The 12,719-nt window shown below is 40.1% G+C and overlaps 1 protein-coding gene across 2 annotated transcripts in view; it reads left to right on the top strand.

The window, feature by feature from the left end:
* The first annotated feature begins 2,106 nt into the window (after positions 1-2,106).
* The window catches only part of GALNT3 (polypeptide N-acetylgalactosaminyltransferase 3), a 65,117-nt gene continuing 54,504 nt past the window's right edge, over positions 2,107-12,719 (top strand). For both annotated transcript variants that reach the window (XM_002926929.4, XM_034654670.1), the window contains exon 1: positions 2,107-2,856. The gene's annotated coding sequence lies outside the window, so the exon portion shown is untranslated. The remainder of the gene's footprint in view (positions 2,857-12,719) is intronic.

Raw genomic sequence — 12,719 nt, 5'->3', positions numbered from 1 at the left:
CTGTGTGAAATCCTCTTAATTTTTTATGTTAACTGCCATTACATGCCAAACATGCAGTATTGAAATAAGCTTGTTTCTGAGAAGCATGTCTACACTAAGTCTCCTGGGTCTTATTTTATAAAGAAATACTAATTTCCCAATTATAACACAAATTCTTTATTTCATAATCTTGAATAGGATGATACTTTCAAAAATTCTTTATCTCATTGGATTTAGGGCATTAAAGATGGCAGCACAATACTTTTCTTCTGGGCCTGCAGCATTTTGATTTTATTGTTAAGTAAAAAAGTTTCCTTAATTTTAAGACTTTGCTTTCAGAATGAAACAAAATATTACATATAATGCTGGTAGGTATGCCAGACCCAAAAATACTATTTTCCTTGTTTAAATTATCTGTCTCTATTGTAAAACGGGCAGTCAATTTTTAGTAACTTCTCATTTTTATATTTTTTCTGTTCTTTTTTCACCCCTCATGCAGCATTTTGATCCTATTTTCTTGCTCTCTTTTTTAGGTCTGCCCTAGCTTCTTTTTCCAGCTATTATTTGACTTTACTGGTCTTACTGTCAATGAATCTCAGTCCTTGGATTCCAAATTGCTATTCTATATCCATTTGTTCTGTTCTGTTCTTGTCAGCAAAAATTGTTGTTCTTTGCCTAGTGGGACCTCAAACCTCTGATAATCTTTGGCTTTTGCCTCATTCAGAGATGGGTGATGCAAAACAAAGGATACAGACTCTGTGGTTATACATTCAGGATCTCTCCCAAATTTCCCAAAGACTGAGACTCTAATCTCCACCTACAGGCAAACAACAAAGTGGCAGAACCTCAAAAAAAGGGGTGGGGGAGGTAGATTTGTGTAGGTAGTATTTTCAGCTCTGGACCTAAGGACAAATATTATCAAGTTAGTATGGTCATACACATAAGTAGCTCCTGAACTTTTTGCAGGGGAGAGAGAGAAAGCTTAAAAATTGTTTGTAGGTAGTGATACTAAAATGTCACAAACACAAAAAGGTTCCATGATGCTTGCAAAATAACTACAATACAAACAACTAACCAAAGTTTTATATCTGATTTATAGCTGGGGTATGAAATAGCACTGTGGATGGGGTCACCTGGGTGGCTCAGTCAGTTAAGTGTCTGACTTCGGCTCAGGTCATGATCTCAGAGTACTGGGATGGAGCCCTGCATCAGGCTCCCTGCTCAGCACAAGTCTGCTTATCCCTCTCCCTCTGCCTCTCCCCTCCACTTGAGCTCTCTCTCTCTCTGTCTCTCTCTCTCAAATAAGTAAATAAAATCTTTTTAAAAAAGGAATAGTATTGTGGATGCTAAAACCAATGTCAGACTAGCCAAGTTCTAAAGTTACACCTATTGATACTATACTAACCAGTATTTCTAAATTTTAATTTTAGGTCACACATAGCACTAATATACCAATAAATAGATACCATACGTTTATGTGTCAAAATGCAGGAGGAAGACCACAGCTAAACTTTATAGAAAAACCTACCACCACGTAATTAAGCATGCTACAAAAACATTTTAGGCTATTTTTCTATTTATATTCCTATGTACATTGAAAATAGAGCCAAATAGTGAATGAGTTTATGGGACGGTATAAAGGTCATTTTTAAGTCCTGCTTTTGGGTGTGTCAATGTTTGTCATAACAGCAGAAGGAAGGTTGAAACAAAGTTGTAAATATCATAAAAGGAAAAAAATACTGTTGAAAAAATTCTGTCTTTAAAAACAGTGGCAACCCCCCCTGTCTCCCTAGAGTCTGCATTGTCACCCTCCCAATAGATGGTGAGCTTTCAAGCAAACCTATTAGAAGGAAAAACCTCTCCAGGAAGCCAGTATCTTTCTAAACAAGGACAGCAGGTTTCTCTCTATTGTCGCTGCTTTCTCTAGCCTGGGAATTGGTTTGCCTTTCGACAGCAACCCAGGAAGGGGTGGTGCGCCCCAAGTTAGCAAGTCTCTGCCAAATACCAGAGGCTCTTTTTGGAGGAGGGAGGCTCCTCCTTTGGACGTGAGGCGCCCCTACCAGAGCGCGCGCTTACAGAAACGGAAACCACTAGCTGTGCCGAAGTGAGTCAAGTGATGAAATCAAGACTAGCACATGGGAAGGAAGCTCACCCAATAGCTCACGAACCTAACTGGTGACAGAAGCTGCTGAACCCTGCTCGAGGAAACCATACGAGCCAACAGTTGCAGCCGTCATGAGGTGGTTGTCGGGGGCACTGGCCCCCCCAGGCTCCGGGCAGTGCAGCCCTTCATTTTGGCGAACCGTAGAGAAGGGAAGAAGTGTGTGAGGGAAATATAGACCTACTGGTTCCCCAAGGACCCAGACTGAGTTCTGGTTACAAGGTGACCACTGCCACCAGGTCAGGGCAGGACTCCTCGAATGTAGACGGGCGGAGGCGCGCCTCGCTTGGAGAGCCAGCCTCACGTCCGCGGCGAGAGAAGGGGCGCGGCGGCTGCGCGCCGCCCGGACGGCGCCCCCACCCAGCGCGCGCGGCGCTCGGTCCTCACCTGGAGCGCTCAGGTAGGGCTTGGGCGGGGCAGGAGGCTGGCGCGCAGGCGCGGGACGGGGGCCTCGCCCCTGCCGACGTCGCAGGCTGGAGCTCACCTGGGAGACTCCAAGAGGAAGCGGAGCCTCGGTTCGGCCTTTCCTGGCAACGCAGGAGGCCCAGCGGGAAGGCAGGAGGCGGCGGCGGCGGCGGAGGAGCTGGACTGAGCGGCAACTGTAGCGACAGCAACCAGAGGCGCCGCCGCCGCCACCACCTGCACCTGGCGCCCGGCCCAAGTCCAGCGCCCGCCCGGCCGCTGCTTCCCGCCGCCCTGCCGTGCCCACCCGCCAGGTAAGCGGGCGGGGAACCAGTAGACCCTGGGCAGCGTCGGAGGGGGCGGTGGGACGGACTCGGAGGTTTACGTGGTAGGGAGAGGGGTACGGTCCCAGTAGCCGGTTGGAGGTGGTCTCGAGAGCAGTGTTTCGGTTGCCCCTCCCGAGACGCCGAAAGGGGCGCCCGAGGCCGGGGCAGGTGGCGCTCCGGGGGTAGCCCAGTCGCCCCTGGCAGCCTCTACAGGGAGGCTCCCGAGGAGCCGGACCCAGGCAGAAGTCCTGGTGGCCCGCAGCTTGACCCTGGGAGAGTCTCAGAGTGGGGGCTCTGAGGGACTGGGCTAGCCGCGAGACGGCCGCGTTTCCACGCGTGCTAACAGGTTGCTGGTCTCCTCCTGTCCCTGTACCGGGACGGAGGGGTGGGGTGGGGGGGGACCAAGTCCGCGACGGGAAAGGGCATGGCTTTGCCAGGCAACTTTCCCAGCCGGACCCCAGACAGTCCTAGGCTGGAAACCGCGGCCGCCCGAGCCATTTAAATGGTTTCCGAGTGGTTTGGAAAGCGCTCTGTGGTCGGGACGCGGACATCCCTCTCTCTCTTCCTTTCTCTGGTCTCTACACTTTTCCGGGTGCACTCCCTAAGCCAGAGCTGCGCCCACTTTCCGGTTTTTTCGAGAAGAGTTATTTTCTTCGTGGCAGGAAGAAATCCAACTGCCACTCACTAACCGCACACCATCTCGTTAAAGGACCTGTTGACTTAACGACCTGTATCGTGGCTCTGGTTTGCCTGTGGCATATGACTCAAAGGTTCAGAAAAACTTTGTTTCAGGATCCTGCCACGACTGAACCTGGGTGTGCCAGGCCCAAATTCCTTTCCCTGCCTAATTAGGCTTTTCTGAAGCTTAAGAATTGAGGGTGAAACTGGTGCTTACCTTAGCCTTTTATTTCCTTCTCAAAACTCATCAAAAACACTTCACTTCAAACTCATCAAATAACTATTTCTGTTTTTAGAGCCCCATAGAGTTAACAGAAAATGTTATTAAGCTAATGTAACTTGCTATAAAAGTTATACTACATAAGGAAGACATTTACATTCAAATTCTATGGCTAAAAAATAAAGTTGCTGCATTTTCATTTGAGAATTTCTGGTTGTGAGAAAATCTGTTGCTTCTTTTACTGTATACATTTTCTTTGAGTCTGTGGCTAAAAGACATGAAGTTAAAGTCATACACTACAATTAGAATTCTTTAAATTTAACTTTTACTTTTAATATCTGAAGTCTAGCATACATATTAGTTTAAACATTCTGAACAGTTTATTTGTACCAAGCATCTTTCTTTTTATATCGCTTTAACTATAGCGTTTTTACACAGAGATTTCTAATAATAAATGGCAATTCCAGTGCCCACATTTGTTTACTTCTGTATTTGCTGATTTTTAAAAATATATTTTAAATTTCACACTTAACAAAATGCCTTAGGCAAATCCTATAGTTTGTTGTTGTTTTTTTAAAATAATATTTATTTTGTTATATTAGTCACCATACAGTACATCCCCAGTTTTTTTTTATTTAATGATTTTTTTTATTATATTATGTTAATCACCATACAGTACATCCCCGGATTCCGATGTAAAGTTTGATGCTTTCATTAGTTGCGTATAACACCCAGTGCACCATGCAATACGTGCCCTCCTTACTACCCATCACCAGTCTATCTCATTCCCCCACCCCCTCCCCTCTGAAGTCTTCATTTTGTTTCTCATAGTCCATAGTCTCTCATGTTTCATTCCCCCTTCTGATTACCCCCCTTTTCTTTATCCCTTTCTTCCCCTACCGATCATCCTAGTTCTTATGTTCCATAGATGAGAGAAATCATATGATAATTGTCTTTCTCTGCTTGACTTATTTCACTTAGCATTATCTCCTCCAGTGCCGTCCATGTTGCAGCAAATGTTGAGAATTCGTTCTTTCTGATAGCTGAGTAATATTCCATTGTATATATGGACCACAGCTTCTTAATCCAGTCATCTGTTGAAGGGCATCTCGGCTCCTTCCATGATTTAGCTATTGTGGACAATGCAGCTATGAACATTGTACATCCCCAGTTTTTGATATTTACTACGTCTGTATCTTTGGGGTAAACACCCAGTAGTGCAATGGCTGGGTCATAGGGTAGTTCAATTTTTAACTTTTTAAGGGACCTCCACACTGTTTTCCAGAGTGGCTGTACCAACTTGCATTCCCACCAACAATGTAGGAGGGATCCCCTTTCTCCACATCCTCTCCAACAATTGTTGTTTCTTGCCTTGTCTATCTTTGCCATTCTAACTGGCGTAAGGTGGTATCTCAGTGTGGTTTTGATTTGAATTTCCCTGATGGCTAATGATTTTGAACATTTTTTCATGTGTCTGTTAGCCATTTGTATGTCTTCATTGGAAAAGTGTCTGTTCATATCTTCTGCNAGTCCATAGTCTCTCATGTTTCATTCCCCCTTCTGATTACCCCCCTTTTCTTTATCCCTTTCTTCCCCTACCGATCCTCCTAGTTCTTATGTTCCATAGATGAGAGAAATCATATGATAATTGTCTTTCTCTGCTTGACTTATTTCACTTAGCATTATCTCCTCCAGTGCCGTCCATGTTGCAGCAAATGTTGAGAATTCGTTCTTTCTGATAGCTGAGTAATATTCCATTGTATATATGGACCACAGCTTCTTAATCCAGTCATCTGTTGAAGGGCATCTCGGCTCCTTCCACGATTTAGCTATTGTGGACATTGCTGCTATGAACATTGGGGTGCATATGGCCCTTCTCTTCATTGCGTCTGTATCTTTGGAGTAAATACCCAGCAGTGCAATTGCTGGATCATAGGGTAGCTCTATTTTTAACTTTTTAAGGGACCTCCACACTGTTTTCCAAAGTGGCTGCACCAACTTGCATTCCCACCAACAGTGTAAGAGGGATCCCCTTTCTCCTCATCCTCTCCAACATTTGTTGTTTCCTATCTTGTCCATTTTTGCCATTCTAACTGGTGTAAGGTGGTACCTCAAGGTGTTTTTTTTTTTAATGTTTTTTTTATTATGTTATGTTAGTCACCATACAGTACATCCCTGGTTTTTGATGTAAAGTTCGATGATTCATTAGTTGTGTATAACACCCAGTGCACCATGCAATACGTGCCCTTCTTACTACCCATCACCAGCCTATCCCATTCCCTCACCCTCCTCCCCTCTGAAGCCCTCATGTTGTTTTTATTAAATTTTTTGTTTAAATTCAATTTAATTAACATATACTGTATTATTAGTTTCAGAGGTAGAGTTCAGTGATTCATCAGTTGTATAGAACACCCAGTGCTCATTCCATCAAGTGCCCTCCTTAATGCCCATCACCCAGTTACCCCATCCCCCAACTCCTCCCCTCCAAGAACCCTCAGTTTGTTTCCCATAGTCAAGAGCCTCCCTCTCTCATTTTTGTTTTATTTTTTAAATTATTATTATTTTTTTAACATTCAGTTAAAGGTGTAAAAAGTCAACCACACAAACAGGACATAATTATTAATGATGTTTTCAACCAATGCTTTCTGCTTTTGTCAAAAGAGCCTGGCCGGCCCTCCTAATCTTATCTCTATACAGAGAAATACGTATGCTAAATACCATTTAAAAATTAGAAGTAGGTGTTGTTCCTCAAGTTTAGAGTATTAATTTAAACTTCATTGATGATTGAGCCAGATGTTATTAGATTATCTTTACTCTTAAGGAAGAAATGTAACAAGTTTGCATTAGCTAGAGTAACAGTGTGCCTCAAACTATCTGTAAAATAGAAAAAAAATAATACTTCCCTAGATTAAGGTAATGAGGCCTTAAATCAGGAATCTCCTCTTGTCCTTGTATTATCAGAACCCCTTCTCACTTTGGATATTCAGTCAATCCATACGGTTTATAATAAACAGCTGAGAGCGATATTTTAACTTCAGTTCACCCAACAAGTTAGTGGTAGACATGGCATTATTATTACCAGAGACTTGACTCAAGGTTCATGTTATCTTTTCACCACCCTTAATCCGGTTTATCATAAGATGTTTTTCTTTTTGTCTTTCATATAGTTTGTAAGGCCTTTATGAGTACAGAATAGTCAGTTGTTCTTTGTCCAGCTCTGATTTACCCTAATTTGTCCAGATGATGCCTGACTCCATGAGAATGAGTGAGTATATCATTCTTCTCTTACTGCGGATCACATGTGTATTAAAGATGCCATGTGGATTGAGATGTTTAATCTTTCCTTGGTATTTCAGAGCCACAGTTAATTTTTTGAGTCAACACGGACAACATAATTTAGTCTTCTGATCTTTTATTGTATTGGCTTAAAATATATTTTATGAGGCAGCAACCCAGGGTCATCCCTCCATTGGCAACACTCAAGATTTTTGGCTGGCAAGCACTCTTCTTCAACATTAGTATTTTTAAAACTCCTTTTGGACTGCAATCCTCAATAACAAATGTATTCTATGCTTCAGTGCAGTACACTTTGTGTGTGTGTGTGTGTGTAACAAGTCTCACAAAACAATATTTAACCTTACCCGTGTGGATTTTCTCTGTTATTTTAAAAATACTGGTCTCAACACACTGGATTGATTTTTATGACCACAAATGGGCTAGAACCTACAATGCAAATAATGGCATCCAATTGAATTTGCATTTTTAAGGCTGATTTTTCTATTAGAGTACTGTGTCATATGCACACACATATTTAAAAGAAAGAAAACCAAACTGTACATTTTTTAAAATATACAATTAACTCTAACCCACATTAAACATTTAGGGCTTGAGACTCTAGGACCTGATGCTAGACTAACTGTCTCAAACATAGGAACTGCATGAAACTTCCCTGTACATTATTGTATTTTAAATGGATCCTTCAACATAGTGTAGTATGTTTGGGGGCAGGAAAAACCGTAAAGGTTTTTCTGAGGGGATTTTGATGGTAACAATTATTGAGTGAAAGTTTGAGAGAGAAAAATAATTCTGTCCAGCTCTGTTCTAAGCTCTAATTTTATGGCTTGTTAATAGTGCTAGATGGGATGTTAAAAAAATTATTAGAGTAAACATAAGCCAGTTTATTGTTGGTTTGTAGTCTGTTAACATTTTATATATTTTTTCTTTTGCTATGAAACAGATATAAGAGACAAATTCTAGGAATCAGACCCCTAGCCCCTAAAAGACGAGATTGAGAGATTGGATGAGGTCCCTAAGTGACCTGTAGGGATAAAGGCTTGGAAACTCTGATGGGATGATTAATTAAACTTTTCATAGAAGCTTTTAATTTTAACTCCTAATAGAAGGAATTTTTCTCCAAAAGAAAATTAGTATATTTAATATTTTGCAAATGATCAATACCCAAATCATCTTGAGAACATATTCAGTTCTCTTGTTCATAAAGTGTAGAAATGCATTTGTTATGACATCTTTTATGGTTAGAAAATCTGATTGAGAAGGACATATTTTCAGTCACCTAATTATGCATCTAGTTAATATCAGAATAATTCATTTTCTATAATTTGGGTAATTTTAACACAATTAATGTACTGCTAATAGCAACATTGAATTCAAATCAATGCCAGCAATGGCAAGAGACCAAAATGCATTAATTTATGTGGTAAAGCAGAGACAAGTAGGACTCTGAATTCTAGGTCATTACTGACTATTGACAGATGAAGTTTCCTTGAGTCATTTTTTGAGTTGGGCTCATATTTTTGGCACCAAGTAGAGAATATTTCCCCGAGTATACATTTTCCCTATAATTGTTTTAGTTTCAAACTGTCCCAACTAGTTTGTTCAGCTATCCCATTGCCTGCTGGACATCTTTAAGATGTCATAATTATCTGAGATTATACCTGAGTAAACCAGAACCTTCATCCCATCAAAGACAAAAACAAAAACAACCTGTTTTACTTCCTATATTTTATTTATGGGTGTTACTACATTTAACATTTGTTATCCACAATAACAAAACCAAAAAAAAAAAAAATCCCTGAAAACCAAAATGTTTTTGGTAACTCATTTGTCAGCAAAACTTGAACTCAATTTGCAACAAAACCTAAATGCACTGTCAGGAAGCTATTTATCAACTATTCCACTTGATGGGATGTGTCTTGCTGCAGATACACTGCTACATTTGATTACCTGATACTGTTCCAGGCACTGCTGGGGATACATTGTTATATCGAGTATGTAAACATATCTCCTTTCTAACATCCAAAATATTCTGAATTTTTTAAAAAAATATTCTGAATTTTAAGACGTATTTGGCTCCAGGGATTTTGGAGGATGGCTTATGGATCTGTACCACTATCCAGCTGTCATGGCAGAAATCCAGAGGTCATTTTTTTATTCTCTTTTCTTAACTTCCATAACTATCAGATCACTGAATCTGCCCTTCTTTTCCCCACAAATTCTTCTACTTCTGCTCTAGTTCAGGGTCTCATCAACTCTTAACTGGGGTACCATAGCCACCTGCTACCTGATATCTTAGCAGATGGTGTTAAGCTTAAATTCATCCTCAGCGGAACCCCTCAGCTGATGATCTCTAAAAATGTAAACCCGAATTTCTCTCTCCTCTGCTTAAATCTTTTAATAAGATAGCTCAGGATATCTCAGGATAGCTCAGGATAGAACCCGTGGTCCTTAAAATGGTCCCACAGAATCTGACCCTTGCTTAACTATTCAATTGTACTCCATAAACCAAAATTTTATTTTCCTACAACAGATTTCACAGTTTTTTCCTGTCTGCTTTTTTCTTGTCACTCCCCCCTGCTGAAGTACCTTCCTTTTATCTTTACTTCTATAACTCTTTCTGGTTCTTAAGACTCACTTGAGTTCTCACCTCACTTAGGAAACTATATGCCTTCACACACACACACCTCCACATACACATGAGCTGGGGGGAGATGTCCTATGCATACTTCTATCATGCACTTTACGTATATGATTTAATATAGTCTGCTTTTGTGCCTGTGTGTATACACACACACACCCCTTTAGATGTTTGCAAAACGTGGAATATTTCTCCTTCCTCTAAGCCTACTGTGAAGTAAAAATATTAGGGTAAAAGTGGCACAGGGAAGGGAGAGGCATCGGGCAGGCAATATATTTGCTTTTTTTCTGGGCAGCAGCCACAGAAATTGAAGAGTTAGGAAACCTGTTTCATGTACTTAATTAGTCTATTGAATTTAGATTTTTGTTATTTCCATCTTATTTCTTTGAATTCTATATTATTTTTGTGCCTTTTGGTTTTGTTCCAAGACCTGGGTTTTACAGTTTAGAGGCAAAGAGTTAACTTTGTGATTGAAATGTCTTATAGTTTTTGTTTATGAATGTTTTACAGCTGAGTATATTGCTATTGGTGAGGAGTTAAGGAGGATTATATGGTTACTTAAATCATATAATCAGACTAGACCAAAAAAAAAAAAAAAAGGCATTCTGTCAGTTTCACCTCCTCAAAGTTATCTACTTTTCTCCATTCCTGTCACTACCATCATCTCTTGCCTGGATTTTTGCAAATGCCTGCCTATTGATTATCTGAATTCTTCCTGGTTGGTTCCCCATGCTATACCAAGAGGGATATTTTCAAAACATTGAAAAATTGCTTAAAGCCCTTCATTACTTTAGGATCAGGCAAACTCCTTGACTCAGCCTTAAGGCCTGGCACGATTTAGCTCCTGTGTGGTGTGCACACCTTTGTCATGTTACTCTCTGTTCCAGCTCTGCTAGCCTTTTTTTATTACCGTGTTCCTCCTGCCTCTGTCTTTTCAAGTGTCATCATCCCTGCCTGGAATTCTCTTTCCTCCTCTTTTGGCCTATCTAGCTAAAACTCATCCTTCAGATTCCAGTTTGAGCTCCCCCTTTCCAAGACTAAGTAGAATTTTTCACCAGTCTTCCCCTCCCCCACCTCCACCACAGTTATGGATTAAAGTGAAGACTGTAGTCTCAAGAAATAAAGTCCGATTTAATACCTGGGAGTGTTAATTTTGTGAGTTTTCTCACAAAGGGAACAGACTTTAATATGTGGCTCATGTTTTTAAAATTAGATTTTAGTTATTAATGTCTTTATATTTTTTATTAAGTAACAGAAGTTAATATTTGTTGTCTTAATAAGTATTAGCTGTTGTTTACTATTTTACTACTGAGCACTTATGTGCCAGGCATATTTTAAGCAACTTACATGAATTAAACATTTAATCTTCAAAGCCACTCAATGAGGTGCATGCTATTTTTCTATTTTAGAGACACGAAAATTGAGAGATTAAGTAATTTGCCTCTGTCTATGAGGCCAGTAAAATGTCAGAGCCAGTATTCAAATCCAAGCTGATTCCAAATCCTGTACTTATAGCCTACTTATATGTAAATAAAATTAGAATTATTAAAAGGCTCACAACAGCAAGAGCAACAAAAATCCAGTCAACTCTTTTTTTTTTAAATTTAACTTATTGTGGAGATAAAAATGATGATTTAATGTGCAGAGTTACAGGCTAGCATTCTACTAGCATACTAGCATATCTGTGGCATCCCCAGGATCCCAGTGTTGGGGCTCCCTGCTCAGCGGGGAGTCTGCTTCTCCCTTTCCCTCTGCCTCCCCCCTCCTGCTCTCTCACTCATTCTCTCAAATAAATAAATCTTTTAAAAACATTAAGAATAAAAAATAAAATCCAGTTAACTCTCATCTCCCCCAGTCCTGCTGCCTCCAGGCAACAACTTTAACCTCTTTTAGGTGTTTCTTCCAGTATTTGCCTTTTGCAATCATATGTGTATACTGCTATTTCTTAATTTATCAATATTTGATATTATCTACTGATTTCCCATTAAAGTAGATAAATATTTAGCTCTTTTACACACATAACCCTTGCTCTCCCTTCTTCCGCCTCCCGCTATAATTCTCACATTTTAGTTTTTACTTATGATTATTGTGTACATATTGTCTACTACTGAGCCACGAAAGCGTACTGTGAGTCGAAGTAAAAATTTTTTAATCATGGAGTTAATCATTAATTCATTTAAGAAAAAGATAGCTTAGTTTTTCCGCCTATCAATTTCTATTTTTACATACTCCCACATCTTCTCAGTGTGATTTTTCCACATAATCACAGTGTGATTTTTCCACATAATCACACTGATTTATTGGTTTCTTCTGAAGCTCTCTGTCCTCTTGTTCCAATTTGGATTGTTGCTTTCTAGACCTGTTCCACAGCAGTTGTTCGGGATTTTTCTTTACTGACATTTCTGATGGAGTCCCTATTTCTTAGATACAGATGATTTTGTTATTTATTTACTTTCTTGTATAGATGGAATACATTCCCCAGTAGCTTCTTGAGAAATGATGAATGGAATTAAGAAATTTGAGGTATTACCTGTCAGAAGATCTTTATTCTACCTTCAGTTTTTTTCCACCTCATTTTTTAAGTAGTTCACAGGGCCCAAAATTTTTATTTTTTTGTTTTATTTTATTTTATTTTTTAAAGATTTTTATTTTATTTATTCGACAGAGATAGAGACAGCCAGTGTGAGAGGGAACACAAGCAGGGGGAGTGGGAGAGGAAGAAGCAGGCTCACAGCGGAAGAGCCTGATGTGGGGCTCGATCCCACAACTCCGGGATCACGCCCTGAGCCGAAGGCAGACACCTTAACCGCTGTGCCACCCAGGTGCCCCCCAAAATTTTTAAAACGTAAAGAGGTGTATATGATAAGTTTTCCTTTCACTGTTGCCCTCGACACCCGGTTTTCCTCCCTATGAGCAAACAGTGCTCTCTTTATATATGTGTGTGTGTGTGTGTGTATATACACAATACATATATACAATAATATATGTAAGTTGCATACATAAAAATGCAAATGAATT

This window comes from Ailuropoda melanoleuca, chromosome 2 (genome assembly GCF_002007445.2).
Source record: "Ailuropoda melanoleuca isolate Jingjing chromosome 2, ASM200744v2, whole genome shotgun sequence".
NCBI classification, from domain to species: Eukaryota; Metazoa; Chordata; class Mammalia; order Carnivora; family Ursidae; genus Ailuropoda; species Ailuropoda melanoleuca.
This window is presented reverse-complemented; position numbering and strand designations above follow the sequence as displayed.